Below are 14094 nucleotides of genomic sequence, written 5' to 3' on the forward strand. Positions count from 1 at the left end.
TTTAAGGAAGTTGTATTTTTTCCAATCTAACCTTTAAACTGCCTGGACCCTCATGTGGATAGCTGCAAATACAGTATGTTTTTTTTTTTCAATATCTTCATTATAATTAAATGAGTTTTCAATCCATCTGCAGTAATTCCTAAAGTGAAATCATAGTGGTAGTCAAATTTAACTTTGCATGACTGTGAAATAAAGCATACAACTTTTGTTGCAGAATCTGTGTTGGTACATTAAGGATTCTAGATTTTATACATAACCTTATACATTCATTTTCACAGAAATCATTCAGAAAGGGAAAAATGTGTAAACACCAAGTTTTTACTATACTTCCCTTTCATGTGGTAGCCATATGTGTGCAGAATACTATGGTGCCATGTACGTGTGGTCCCAAGTTATGTGTGATATTATCTAAAATATTGATGGCATCTAATCCTGGTTTTATTGGAAAGTGAAAAATTCCTAACGTAATACTAACGCGTACCCTAATTTGTTAAAGTTTTCTATATGGGTTGATTTTTTTGTTTCTTTCTCAAAATAGTCTACTTTGCTTTACTCTAAAATTGTTCTTTCATTTCCCAATGTTAGTATTTCTGTTGCCTTCCTCTACTGAGAGATAAATAAAACCCTTAGCTCAGAGATTTAGATCTGGCTCAAGAGCCTGATATTTCAGTTTGGGATAGTACTGCATAGCATTTTAAGGGAGAGTTAAAGCACCAAGCACCCAAAAGACAAAAATAAAAACTATTTTAACCTAAATCTGTCAAATATTGACCTATACAGATAGGTAAAATGCTTTTGAAACAGATCTTTAAATACTTTAATTTCCTCCCCCCAAGTTACCAAGGGGGGGAAGATCATTGATTATGTCTCTAAACATAAACCCCAACATCTACCCATGAAGCCAAAGCCATCATCTCTGAGCAGAATGCAGCAACTTTGTGAATATTTGGATGCTGTTGTTGATGATGGGGTACTAATGCATAAAGAACCATGTGCAAGGAATTTTACTAAAGACAGGACAAACATTTTCTTAGGTCTCATTAAGGGGTCTTGAAGTTCAAGATCATTCCACCTTTTGGAGGGACAGATCTGGTAGGCAAAACTCCCACTGATTTCAGCATCCCTTACCACCATATCCCATGTGAATTAATCAATTATGTGGAATTGGTGAGCACTTGGCTTTCATTAAACACTGCTGAGTAGCCTCACAGTTACTTTCCATGCTTCGTATATAAACAGACACCAAAAATGTAAACTGTCCAATTCACCTGATAGAGGCTACGCAGATGCTAAAGGAGGAAAACCAAGATTTGTCTTTCTTTGGACGATGCGAAAAAGCATAATTAGCCACTGCAAAAAGGTAAACATGCCTAACTGATAAACATTTTTTCGTGCTTAACAAAATTCATTTTGGGAATAGTAAACTACTATATATTCAGTTATTTATCTCCCAACTTTTAAATGTATTATTCTCATTCTTAAAACTGGAAACCAGCTACAATCAGAACGTCATTCATTTTCATTCAACAGTTTATTGAACATCATCATCCAACAAATTGTTCTGTCCTCCAAATAACCTATTTAACATCTCCTGAATAACCAGCAAAAACATATAAAGCTTATAAATTTTAGGTATTATTTACAAATAACCTGAATAGTAGTATAAAGTTTAAAATGAGACAGACCCTCCATTACCGAGTTGTATTAAGAACTTAAGTAGCTACATAATTAAACTTTCCATTTTGTATTAACATATGATTGATTTAACTTCTGGCTCTTTTCATGCATTGACTCCACAGCACCTACTTCTAAGATATTTTGCACTTTTCAGAATATCTTGCATTGGTGAAACAAACAATATCTGGAACTGAGAATCTTACTTGAAAAAAAGATTAACGTTTTTTCAACTGTTAATTCCAACAATAAAGATATTGCTAAAGGAGGGATTAATGTTAAAGGAATCCTGTGTCCATGAAATTTGACCTCAAAGGAATTAATTACAGAAAACACATTAGGTACCAGTTCAAGTAAATCTCCAATTTTAAAATGTCAGTTGCAAAGCATAAATTGTCTTTGATAAGTTATAAATAATAGTGTCAAAGTTGTAATCTGGCAACTAACCAATTACAAAGAGAATACTCTGCTCATAATTTTATATAAATATCCTTAGCACATGTCTACTTACCTGTACAACAATTTCATGTAATATTTTAAGATTTTCAAGACTGATTTCGGATTTTTTTAATATTGAAAGTTAGTTCAAATCTAGTTACCTGCCTGAGTAATATGGCTGTATCAGTCATATTACTTCACAGAAGCTTTCTTTTAAAGGAGGAGCATTTTTAACAAGAGTTAAATTGAAAGTCCTATGAAAGGGCAGTTTAATCAAAATCCATCTGAATCTAATGTGTGTGTCTGTGTCTGTGTGTTTAAAATATATGTGTGTGTTATATATGTATATACATCCACATATATACATATTAACACATTATTGTTAGAACAACAATATAAGGGACTTTTAAATTAACATTTGTGCAAAGTATTAGTGATGCATTTGGAAAGGCAATATTTTTAGTCCACAAAAACTATACTCAGTTCCCAGTTCCTTTAATTGTCCACCATCTAATTCTCAGTAAGTTACTTAATATCCATCCTGCATACTCGTAACCACACTCTACCTCTTAATCTATGAAATGGGTAGCAATGTTTGAATGCAAAAGCATTTAAGAACATTACATGGAAAAATCCACATTAAATATATAAATATGGCAAATGTATTTTGTCATTATGAATAACAAATTCTATTTTCAATCTTTTTTTAGTCTTATTTACGTGACTTCTTTTCTTTCGTAAAATCTGAGTCATTAAACCCCTTTTAAAAAATTCTGATACAGATGCATTGAGGACTTTTCTACTTGGGGGTGAACCATATCCAAAAAGGTAAAGTTTTTTAAATGCACACTATACATTATTCATTTTATAATACACAAATTCATTGAAATTTAAAGATTTAATTTCAACATGTACAGAAACATCTAAAACTAGAGGTTTCACATTGTCATCTTTTCTTACTGAGGCTTTCATAACCACTGCAAAGGTCCTTGTTGAGCCACTAAAACAATAAAAGAAAGAAAATATCCTTTCTTCACAGAGAAATTGTGAAAAGAAAAGAGGGATCTTTCAGTAGAATAATATTTGCAAGCTACTTTTAAAGGTAACTGAAAGGTGAGGCATCGTCTTAAGAAAAGAGATTGTAGCATATTAGAAAAACCAGATAGTATTGATTTGTGAATTCTAAAGAATTAAGGATATAGATAAGTGATCTACTAACAAAAAATGAACATGTACCCTTAAAAGAGACAATAAAGGAATAAAACAGTTGATAGAAATTGAATCTACCTTTTTAAGTATTGCTAATAAGGAATAAAACAGTTGATAGAAATTGAATCTACCTTTTTAAGTATTGCTAATAGTATATATTTGTAGAACTTACTGGCATATGCTAAAAATAATTACTGTCATCAGAAATACAAAATTTATAGATAATGAAATAAAGAGGAAATAGTTATATTTCCTAAAAAGGCAAATTATGTTTCTCTCACTTAAAACAATTTATTATAAACAGTTTTTCATAAGTTATATGTCCCTAGATAATCATGCCTTTGGTAAATATTTTAGTTTTAGAAAGTGTACACAGTTGAATTAATTTTATACATTGAAAATAGAACATGTAATTTGGTTTATAACCCCAAAATTTTAAGTTTTTGTCCAAATGAGCACAAATGGATTTCTTGATTGGTATAGTTTAATATAATTATTAAAATACCAGAATATTTGGTTAACACTACAGTTTATGAAAATTAGAATATTGGTCATTAAAATCCAAAGATAATTAAAAGAAGCCCTATGACAATAAGTGGTCATTACAGTTAATAAAAAGGATAAAATTCAAATGTAAAAGTTAAAGACTATACATAGCAGAGAAAAAATGTAGCCATCTGTGAGCACCAGCTCGTTTGAAAGATAATATTAAAGATTATTTAGATATCTCTTTACCATGATACAGTGGTAGCAGAATAAATAGGTTTATAAAATTTCTCTTCATTAAAATAAGTGATCTATATTATGTTGTGTTGAATCTTATTTTCAAAGAAATCAAAGCCCTATAATCTGAGTTCAAATAATTTTTGAGGATGTTTTTTTCTTTAGACTTCTAGGAAAATAAAACAGGATTTTATAATGCTGGAGTTTCAGAAAAGGGGAGACACTCATAAACTTTTTGTGTTATAATGAAAAATGGATGCATTGTGCACTAGAGGCATGGTATAAATAACAGGATTTTAGGTGTAGAGATTTTTCTTGTACATGTTTGGAAATTGTTAAGAGTTAAATTGAATAAACTATTTGCTGTCCTGCAGTTTGGAAATGCATGCTCTCTATTACACAGATTAATAATTCTCAAAGAATCAGAACACAGTAAATTCACTTATCTGTGGAGTGTTGCTGAACAGCATCTAACCTGTCTTTGATGATTTAGAAGGTGCTTCATAAATTTTTGGTATCTTTGAATTAATATTTATGAACGTTCATTACCACTATAATCAAGACATGCAGAGATACCAATTAATAGAGAATTCTGATGACAGAATGCCATCTACACCAAGCTTGAACTGAGTACAGACGTTTCATTCTGGTCTGCCTACAGTACCAGTATTTTCAGTTTGGATAGCTTCATTCTAAATATAAGATTTCCCAATTCAAAAGTATATAAATTTCTTTGCATGTAAGTTTTTCTAACCTCTGTTTTTTTCCTTTTATTCATAAAACCCTGTGAGGCCCTATTAGTCAATGATCATCATGATTTCCTACTTGGTAATTTTCAGAGATGTTCATCAGGTTGATCAAAATATAGATGAAGAGGGAAGCAGATACAGATTTGAGACAGAAAGAGAGTAATCATTCTCAGTGTCACCTTTGATGCTACATAAACCCTTGTTATTTGCCCTTCAACACTGGGCCTCTTGTAGGCTCAATTCACAATAAATGGAGTCAATATTCTTCTAAAGAAAAAATTCTAACCAAAAAGTTCCTATCAGAGTTTTTAATCACAGAGAACTTTGGCCCTTGTTCGTGACTTGTCCCCTCCTTTAAAAAAATTTAAAGTATTATTTATTTTGACTAGTGGGGTTCAAAACCCACAATTGTTCTTTTTGACTGATGTTATCAACCCACTGTAAACTCTAAAGACTTCATATATATGCAAAATATATCCGTTTCTATCACATTATTTTCCCTGCAACACTGAAACTTTACGTGAACAGTTTTCGCTCAGGTTATCTATCTAGTATTATCAGTTTGTGGTATTCAAATCCCTCCTCGTTATCTCCCACGTGGTAATCTTTATGTTGCTGCTTTGCTGTTTTCATATCCTGCCCTTTTCTAAGGGATCACCTTTCTGTTCCTTTTAAAGGGTACTGACCTCTCCCACTATCATTCAAAGCAAGGAAGATGAAACTTAAAGTGTTTTCTCCACTCTTCTTCCTCCTTTTCCTTATTTTTTATTAAAATTGTAACATAAAAATGTCACTCTGAAGAAAAGCCTTGGGTTCATCATTCCCAGCTCCCCTTCCCTGGGAGGTGAATACATTGCCTTTTAATCATGTTGGCCTTGCTTTTCCATAAGGCAATAAAAAAACAGTCTCAACAGAGGTTGCCAGTTATAACTTATGTATAAAAAATGGAATTAAAAACGTTTGATGAGGCAGAATCAATTCCATAGGGACCCCCTCCTGTATTTCCCAAGTTTTTATTTTATCCTTGCCCTCCTCTAGTCTCTCTTCTTAATTTTGTCTTACATGATCCTTTCTCCCAAACACAGCAGTAGGATTTTAAAGAGGCCTCCTTTCCTAATTTTCCCATTTTTTCTTCTTTCTTACCAGCTTGCCTCTGCATTTATTTTCTATTGACTCTGTACACTGACTGTCTTCAAATATTCATTATAATTGGAAGTTGCAATCTACCTTCTCCTCTGATGCGTCAACTGCATATGAACTGAATTCTCAGAGATTATTTCCTTTTTCTTATTGACTAGATACATGAACTGGCTTTCAGTTCACTGTATAGTTTTCCAAATTGATTGATATTACCAGTCCAGAAGCATACCTCTGTCATCACCTTATCCTTTTATTTAATGATTTTACCTGCCTTCAAATTAACTGGTTTCCCCAATCGTATTTCTAAACCTCCATCTCACGTTTGGATGTTAAACCCGATGCTTTCAAGGTTTAAAACTAGAGTATGCCTGTTGTGTGCAATGCTGCCTTCTGGGCACTCCCTAGAAACCCCACCCTGTCTCCCCTTTGGTGAATGTATTCAGTACCTTTAATCTTTCTCCTGTTTGTTACAGTACTGAGTGTTGTGTCAACTATTAGTGTATACTACTGCAACCTGACAGTGTAAATTCTGGCAGAAGCTTTTACAGGATGTAACCTGGTGGCCTCAGGGGTTCACATTTCTCCCATCCTTCTCTGTTTATTTTTCAGAAACACTTTCAATAACCCTTTTTGTGTGGACTTCATTCAAGTTTTACTTTTTCCTGAAAGCTACCCTTGATCCCCCACTTTTCTTGCTTTCTACCCTGACTCAGCCCCCCACCCAGTCCCCCACCATCAGCCTTTATATTTCTAGAGGACCCAGAGACAGTATGTGTATTTATTGTGGTGTGGCAGGCAGCTTGTAAGATGGCACCCGTGACTGCTGCTCTGGTCTTCATGCTGCTGTGTCATCCCAACCCCTGAGTGTCATCTGCACCTAGTGAATTGCTTCTGACAATTACAATATGGCAAAAATGATGGCATGCCACTCTTGAGTTTAGAGTAAAAAACTTCATTTTGCTTGCCCTCTCTCAAACTCTTCCTTCTTCCCTCTTCTTTCTCTCTCTCTTTCTTTCTGTCTCTCTTTCTTTCTGTCTCTCTTTCTTTCTGTCTCTCTCCCCCTGCCCACCCCCGCCTCCATCTTCCACTCTGGCTCTTTTCACTTGCTCACCTGCCACCTGCCACGTTGTGAGCTGCTCTAATGCAGAGACCCTCCTAACGAGGAAATGAGAGAAATGTGACTAACAGTCAGCAAAAAACTGAGGCTCTCAATTTCACAACCTGTGAACAAATGAACATACCAACAACTACTAGTGAGTTAGGAAATGGCTCCTTCTCTGGCCAAGCCCTGAGATGAGACATATTCCTCACAGCCTTGTGAGAGACCCACAGCTATAATGCCCAGCTAAGCTGCACCCAGATTTCTGACCCTCAGAAACTATGAGATAATAAATGCTTGTTATTTCATGTTGCTTATTTTGGTGGTGATTTGTTACACACCAATAGCTAGCTAATACACATGGTATGATATATGTGGTTTACATATCACACTCTTTCATTAGTCAGTATAAGTAGCAACAGGGTTTTAATGAAGTAGTGAGCTCTATTTTGCCAGGACCTAGCGTAATGCCTGAACCATAATATTTGCTAAAAATATATTTATTGAATAAATGACCTAATGAGGACTTCTCCTTTATTTAAAACTTCATTAATCACCACTTACAATAAGTTGGTGTATCAGTTGGGTTTCTTGGTAACTAATTTAGGCTAACTTAAGCAAGAAAGCAGTAAAATGAAAGGAGAACAGATAGCTTCCAGAATTGAGGAAGGCTGAAGAAGGAAATTCAGGGAATAAACAAGCAACAAGAGAGGGTAAAATCCATCAAAGTTCAGTCAAGGTCCTGCTGCTGGGACACAGGTCAGGACATCATGCTGCAGGATGCTTGGACACTGCTGGACTTCAGATGCCAGTGCTGCCACCATGCATCATCTCCAGCTGTTCTGGCCTCTTTCCATCATTTCCCAAAGACCCTAAGTTCTGAGTGGGGCACTTGTTGGCTGAGCTGAGGTCACATACTAGTGCCTGCCTGCTAGAGTGCAGAATAAAGGACCATCTACTCACCTTTGATAAATAAAGGAGAGTCCCTGTGCTTTTCCAAAATCACCCATGGTGGTGTTTTCCCCAGAACAGAAAGGGATCAGGGGCTGGCAAGTGCTCACACCATCAAACAGTAAATAAATTATTCCAGAACTCAGTAAGAAACTCACCCATTAGAGAAGCAGCTCTTAGAAGCTTTAGTATTCTCTTCTAGGTAATTTTGTGTTTTTTTTTTCTTTTTAAACTTTCTCACCAAATGGATTCCCTTTTTAGCACAAACTCTCTAAAATAATGGTCCGTGCATAAATATTAACTACTATTCCCTTCTTGCCACCCACTTGCCATCTATTATAGTCCATTTTCTAGTCAAATGTGTGAAGAAGTAAAAGAGCATGTTTATGTGATTTCTTTTCTCAGGTACGAAAAGAAAGAAATTAACTTTTTTAGTCTGAAGAAATAAATTTGCCAAGCACCCAGTGCTGGACCCAGTGCCCGTTGTAAAGTCAATTAATGGGATGTACCTTTCTGCCACATTTCTCCAATAACAATTTGAGCTTTTTTTCCCTGTAAGGTTTCATATGGTATCTCTATCCTGGTGGAACTAATTTTTATAAATATTAATCTTCTCTTCTCTTACCTATATTCTTAAATTATTTATTTTCAGCCCCAACAAAAACTCACCCACTAAGACTAATCCTCATATTCTGTCTTTTTTCTTTATATTATCACTTGACATTTTTATGGGCCTCACTTCTCTCTTGTTTCTCAGATCTCTCCAACCCTGTGCTTGGGAGAGAAGGTTGCACTAAATGATCCCCTGTGCTCGTTTCTCTGGATTTGTCTTCAGCTCCCTCCTCTACACTCATCTTTGCTTATGTTCCTAATGTCTTTATCTGTCAAGTGGCTGGATTTCTTTGTTTTTCTTTTTTTACCTTCTCTTTGTTTTGGCCTCGTTTTTTCTTTCTGCTCAGTCACTCCATAGTTCTTTCTCTGCATCTTCTCATATTGTACTTCATATCTTAGTTCATCTCTATCTTAACTGAAGAACTAAGACAGTTTTTTTCCTTTTTCTTTTTCTACTTAATTTTCTTCATGTCAACTATAGTTTTTAACCATACATCATTAAATCAACACACACTTACATATTTATTTTGTGACTGGAACTGCATGATGGGATAAGGGGGGGGCAAAAGAATACATCAGAATTCTGCCCTCAGGAGCGCAGGGCCTAGCAAAGAAGGAAAATGGCTATAAAAACTGTAATAAAATAAGATATGCACCATCCCGAGGGGATTACCAAAATATTTGAGAGCATGACAAGTGGAGAGACTGTGCAAAAGAAGGTTGAAGTGGGCTTCACAGAAGAGGTGACATTCAACCTGGGTCTTGAAGGATGGGTAGAGTCTTGCCAAACAGAAATGGGGAAAGCTATTTCAGGCTCCATGTTTCCAGGCAAATGGGTTGCTTCATTCTTCTCTTTCTCACATTTGTAATGTTTCTCAGTACACGTAAGGATACAGTATCTCCTCTGTCATACAGATTTATGTCCAGCTACTGTTTCCGAATAAATATTGCCTTTGACTCAATTAGCACAAAGCTCACTCACAGGCTGGGTCCGGTGGCTCACATCTGTAATCCCAGCACTTTGGGAGGCAGAGGCAGGCAGATCACTTGAGGCTGGGCATTTGAGACCAGCCTGGCCAACATGGCAAAACCCCATCTCTACTAAAAAATACAAAAACTATCCGGGCGTGGTGGCACATGTCTGTAATCCCAGCTACTGGGGAGGCTGAGGCAGGAGAATTGCTTGAACCCAGTCGATGGAGGTTATAGTGAGCCAAGATCGTGCCACTGCATTCCAGCTTGGGCAACAGAGTGAAAATGTCTCAAAAAAAAAAAAAAAAAAAAACCAGCTCAGTTACAATTTTTTTCTTTCTTTTTCTTCTCTTACATATAGTTATTTTAAAACAAACTTTTGGAAAAGTGGCCCGCTTCTAAACTACACACACACACACACACACACACACACACACACACACACACACACACACACACACACACACACACACACACACATCTAGACTTTCTGGAATTTTAATAATCTATCTTGAATCATACAGTCTATTCATTTTAAAGCTGAGAGAGATCTAAGGGGCAGGAGAACTAACTTTATGCTTCTTGTTTACTGATACGGAAACAAAGTCTCTGATGCTAAGGGATTTGCTCCAAGTCACAGTTAGTTCACAGAAGAATCATCCGTAATTGTTTTGTAAAAAGATGTATAACATAATTGTAACAAGGGCCATTGCAGGTGTTTCCATATTGTTGATAAATCATTTGGTCTTCCTCATATCAGAAACAATATGAGATACATTTTTGCTAATTTTTTTTTATTGTTGACTTTAGCACCTCTGCAGACTTAGAGAATTGATACATACCCAAAGTTGCCCTTTCTTGCCTTTGTCTTTTCAGGTAATTATTTCTCTTATCCTAGGTCATTCCACACCTATGACTTTATTCCTCTCTTTTTGTGGTGGTTTACGATTTGCTTCCTGATTTTTTTTCCCCACTTGCTATTTAGAACCTTCTCAGGCCCCTCCAGAATGATCCTCCTGCCCTGCCTGGGCTGAGCTCGTCATGATCCACCATTCCTCCCCATGCTGGTGCCCTGACCACCCTTTTGTGCCTCTGCCAAGCCCTACAGAGGGCGGGAGAGAAAGGATCCCTTGTAAGACAGCTCCAGACGCTCCCTTCACTTCAGCCCTGTGATTCCTTCTTAGACAGAAGTTATATTCCTGTTTTTAGAAGGACCCATACAAAGTTTTCGTTTTTAAAAATGATTTGGGGGTAGCATATAAATATGGCAGTAATGAATACACAACCTAAAATGTGTACATATATTCCTTTATCGTAATAACATTCTTAGATTTATTTCTTCATCTCTCTAGAGACACATTTATCCATTTCTATCTCAGTATCTAGAACTTCACATTTACGAGATCAGCTTCAAGTGGCTAGAGCAGTCTTTTAAAAAATACCAATCGGATCATATCACTCCTTGTCTAAAATCCTCCGTTGCTTTTCCATTGCATTTAGACCGAAACCCAGGCCCCCGACCACAGCACGTATGACCCTGCAGGATATGGCCCCCGGACCTGTCTGACTTCCTGCCCTTCAATTCACCTCTCCTGCCTCACTCAGCTCGTGCTACACTGACCTTTCCATTCCTTAAACATACCAAGCTACTTCTCACTCCAGGGCCTTTGCACTTACAGTGCTCTCTGCCCAGAAGGAGCAACCCCCAGAGCTTTGCCTGGCTGCTTCTTTCCAGCATCCAGCACCCTCTGTACTTACTCCCTAACACATCACTTCTGTTCTGTTTTCCTTGTGGTACTTATCACTAGCTGAAATTACTTTGTCCGTTTATCTATTTTTTGTTGTTAGTCTCCTCCCTCTAGAATAGCACTATCCAGTGGAACTTTCTGCAATAATGGAAATGGTCTCCATCATGCACAGTGTAGTGGCCACTAGCTACAGGTGGCTATTGAGCATTTGAAATGTGACTAGTGAGACTGAGGAACTACATTTTAAAATGTAATTGAGTTGATTATTTAAATATTTCTCTTATTATGTGTTTAGTTTTAAATTTTATTTAATTTAAATATCTACATATGGCTTGTAGCTACCTTATTAGATAGCACAGCTATAGAATATCAGCTCCCTGAAAGCAAGACCTTCTCCTTCTTGATTGCCCTTGAATCTCCAGCTTCTGGAATAGCAACTTGTACATAGTAGGTATTCAATAACTATTTTTTGACTGACCAGAAATGTTTTTGTTTTTGTTTAAAATAAGCTCTTAGTTCAAAGAAAAATAAAGGAGGTTTATGCAAAATTCATGACGTTCATGCAAATCACATGATATATCAGTCAACTATTACCATAATAATGCTGCATAACAAGCTACCTTCAAATCCAGAGCTTTCAAATGGCAATAATTTATTCTTGCTCGCATAGCTCTATGTCAGCTTGGGTTCAGTGAATCTAATCTGGGCTTGACTCCAAGGGGCAGGCTGGGTCCAGACCTGTGCCATATGTCTCTCATCCTCCTTACACCAGCAAATTAACAGGGGCACATTCTCTTTATAGCTATGGCAGAGGGACAAGAAGACAAGCCCAACAATGAAGCCTATTTTAAGCCCCTGCTTATGTCATAAATGCTAACATCTCATTTGCTGAAGCAAGTCACATGGATGAGTCCAAAGTCAAGGGAAAGGAAAGCACACTGCCTTGAGATGGGGTGACATGGCAAAGGATGTATATACAGCATGGACGGAAAATTGAGGCCAATGCTCCAATCCACCATGTCTTTTAGAAGAGTCTCATATAAAAGATATGATTACAAATTGAGTTCCCATAGGATTAAATAAAATATTTTTTTCAAGGTTTAGCTAGAACATACATAACATACACACAGATGCCCCACACAGAGAAATGAATGTATGCTAAAGAAACAAACAAGCATTTTTCTGGGGACTCCAATTGAGATCAAGAAATTCATGTGAGGATAAGGCACATTTGGGAATTTTGTGAATGATGTGTATAAGAAAGTACACAGTGATATCTCTAAGCCTCATGATAGCAAGGGGGAAGTCCTGATCCACTGAAGATCGCTGAGACCACAAAAGTTGGCCCCAATAAGTGGCATATAGATTTCAGTGTCAGAGTTGTAAGGCAATGTGTCTACTGCAGAAACAGTGGTTCAAACATTTATTTTACATAAAAGATTATTGGTTCTAGAAAGTCATTAGCATCTAGAAAAGGTATGTACTAGCTGACACATCTGCTCTCTTGGGGTTGCGGGGAAAAGCCTTGATTTGTGATGTTTGACAATTTCTGTGGTGGAAGTACTCCCATCATTTCCAATTTCAAGATATCGATGTAATGTCACAGAATGCTGAGTTGGAAAGAGATGAGTAGAAGTGGCTCCAGGAGTTGGTCCAAGCTGGTGGCAGCACACCACCAAAAAGGTTCCTATGTGCTGTTCCACAGGCACAAGTATGTTTTGTGCAGATTTTTCCAAGAAGTGAACAAAATACTAGAAAATACCAGCAAACCCTTTTATAAAGTCATTGGGCATCTCCTGCTGAAATATTGCTGCAATTCTGGTTGTTCCACTTTAATAAAAACCTAACAGAGCAGGAACAGGTCAGGGAAAAGGCAAATAAAATAAAATAATGATAGAAGGATTTCTGCAGGGCAGTGTTAGTCCAGGCAGTGCCATAGTGTGAATTAGATGGAGGTGTCCTCCCTGGTTGACATAACCCCACACCCCCTCACCTGGGGAGGAGTGTGCCAGCTGGATTTGAGCCAACACTCACCTCCTCAGCAGGCTCCTTCGTGCAGACCAATCTGTACAACCACAAGGGTTGGCCCACTGCTTCTGTAAAGGGTTAGGATAGTTTTCTTTGGCCTAGGAAGATCTGAATGGTGAGCAACTAGTCACATGATAACATTGTTTAAAACTGTAAAGGATAATGTAAAATATATATATATATACACATACACACAGAGAGATTGGGAAGGAGAGACAGAGATAAAGAAGAGTTTTGCTTATTCAACTTTGGAACACTAAAATTAGGGACACACTTTGAAATTGAATCTGCAGTGTTACAGTACAAAAAAAACTTTTAAGCAATTGTTACTTTTTACGAATAAACCTTTGAAAGTTATACTCCTAGATTATAAACTGAAATGTATATCTTCTAAGGAAGAGTTCCAATGGCCAAGGATAGAGAAAAAGAAGACTTCATTCAAAATATAATTCAGTATTTTAAAATTCATGCGCACATGACCTTGAGTCTAGATCCCAGAATCCTGATGATCCATTCCTGTTGCGTGCCCATGCCTACCTCTCTGGGACTCTGCTCCTGGGAGGTTCCCAATGCCACCCATCTTTCCTGGATCATCAGTTTTTCTCCGTCTTCTCTCCCTCCTTGGCTACCCTGCAGCATCCAGCTCTGATGCCCACTCACTCCCTGGAATTCAACACAGAATTCATAGAGAGCTTATTATGTGCCAGGCACTGTATAAAGTCACAAGGAAATAAAAATCATGTCCCTCAGT

The sequence above is a fragment of the Pongo abelii genome, chromosome 17, assembly GCF_028885655.2.
Source record: "Pongo abelii isolate AG06213 chromosome 17, NHGRI_mPonAbe1-v2.0_pri, whole genome shotgun sequence".
In the NCBI taxonomy this organism is placed as follows: Eukaryota; Metazoa; Chordata; class Mammalia; order Primates; family Hominidae; genus Pongo; species Pongo abelii.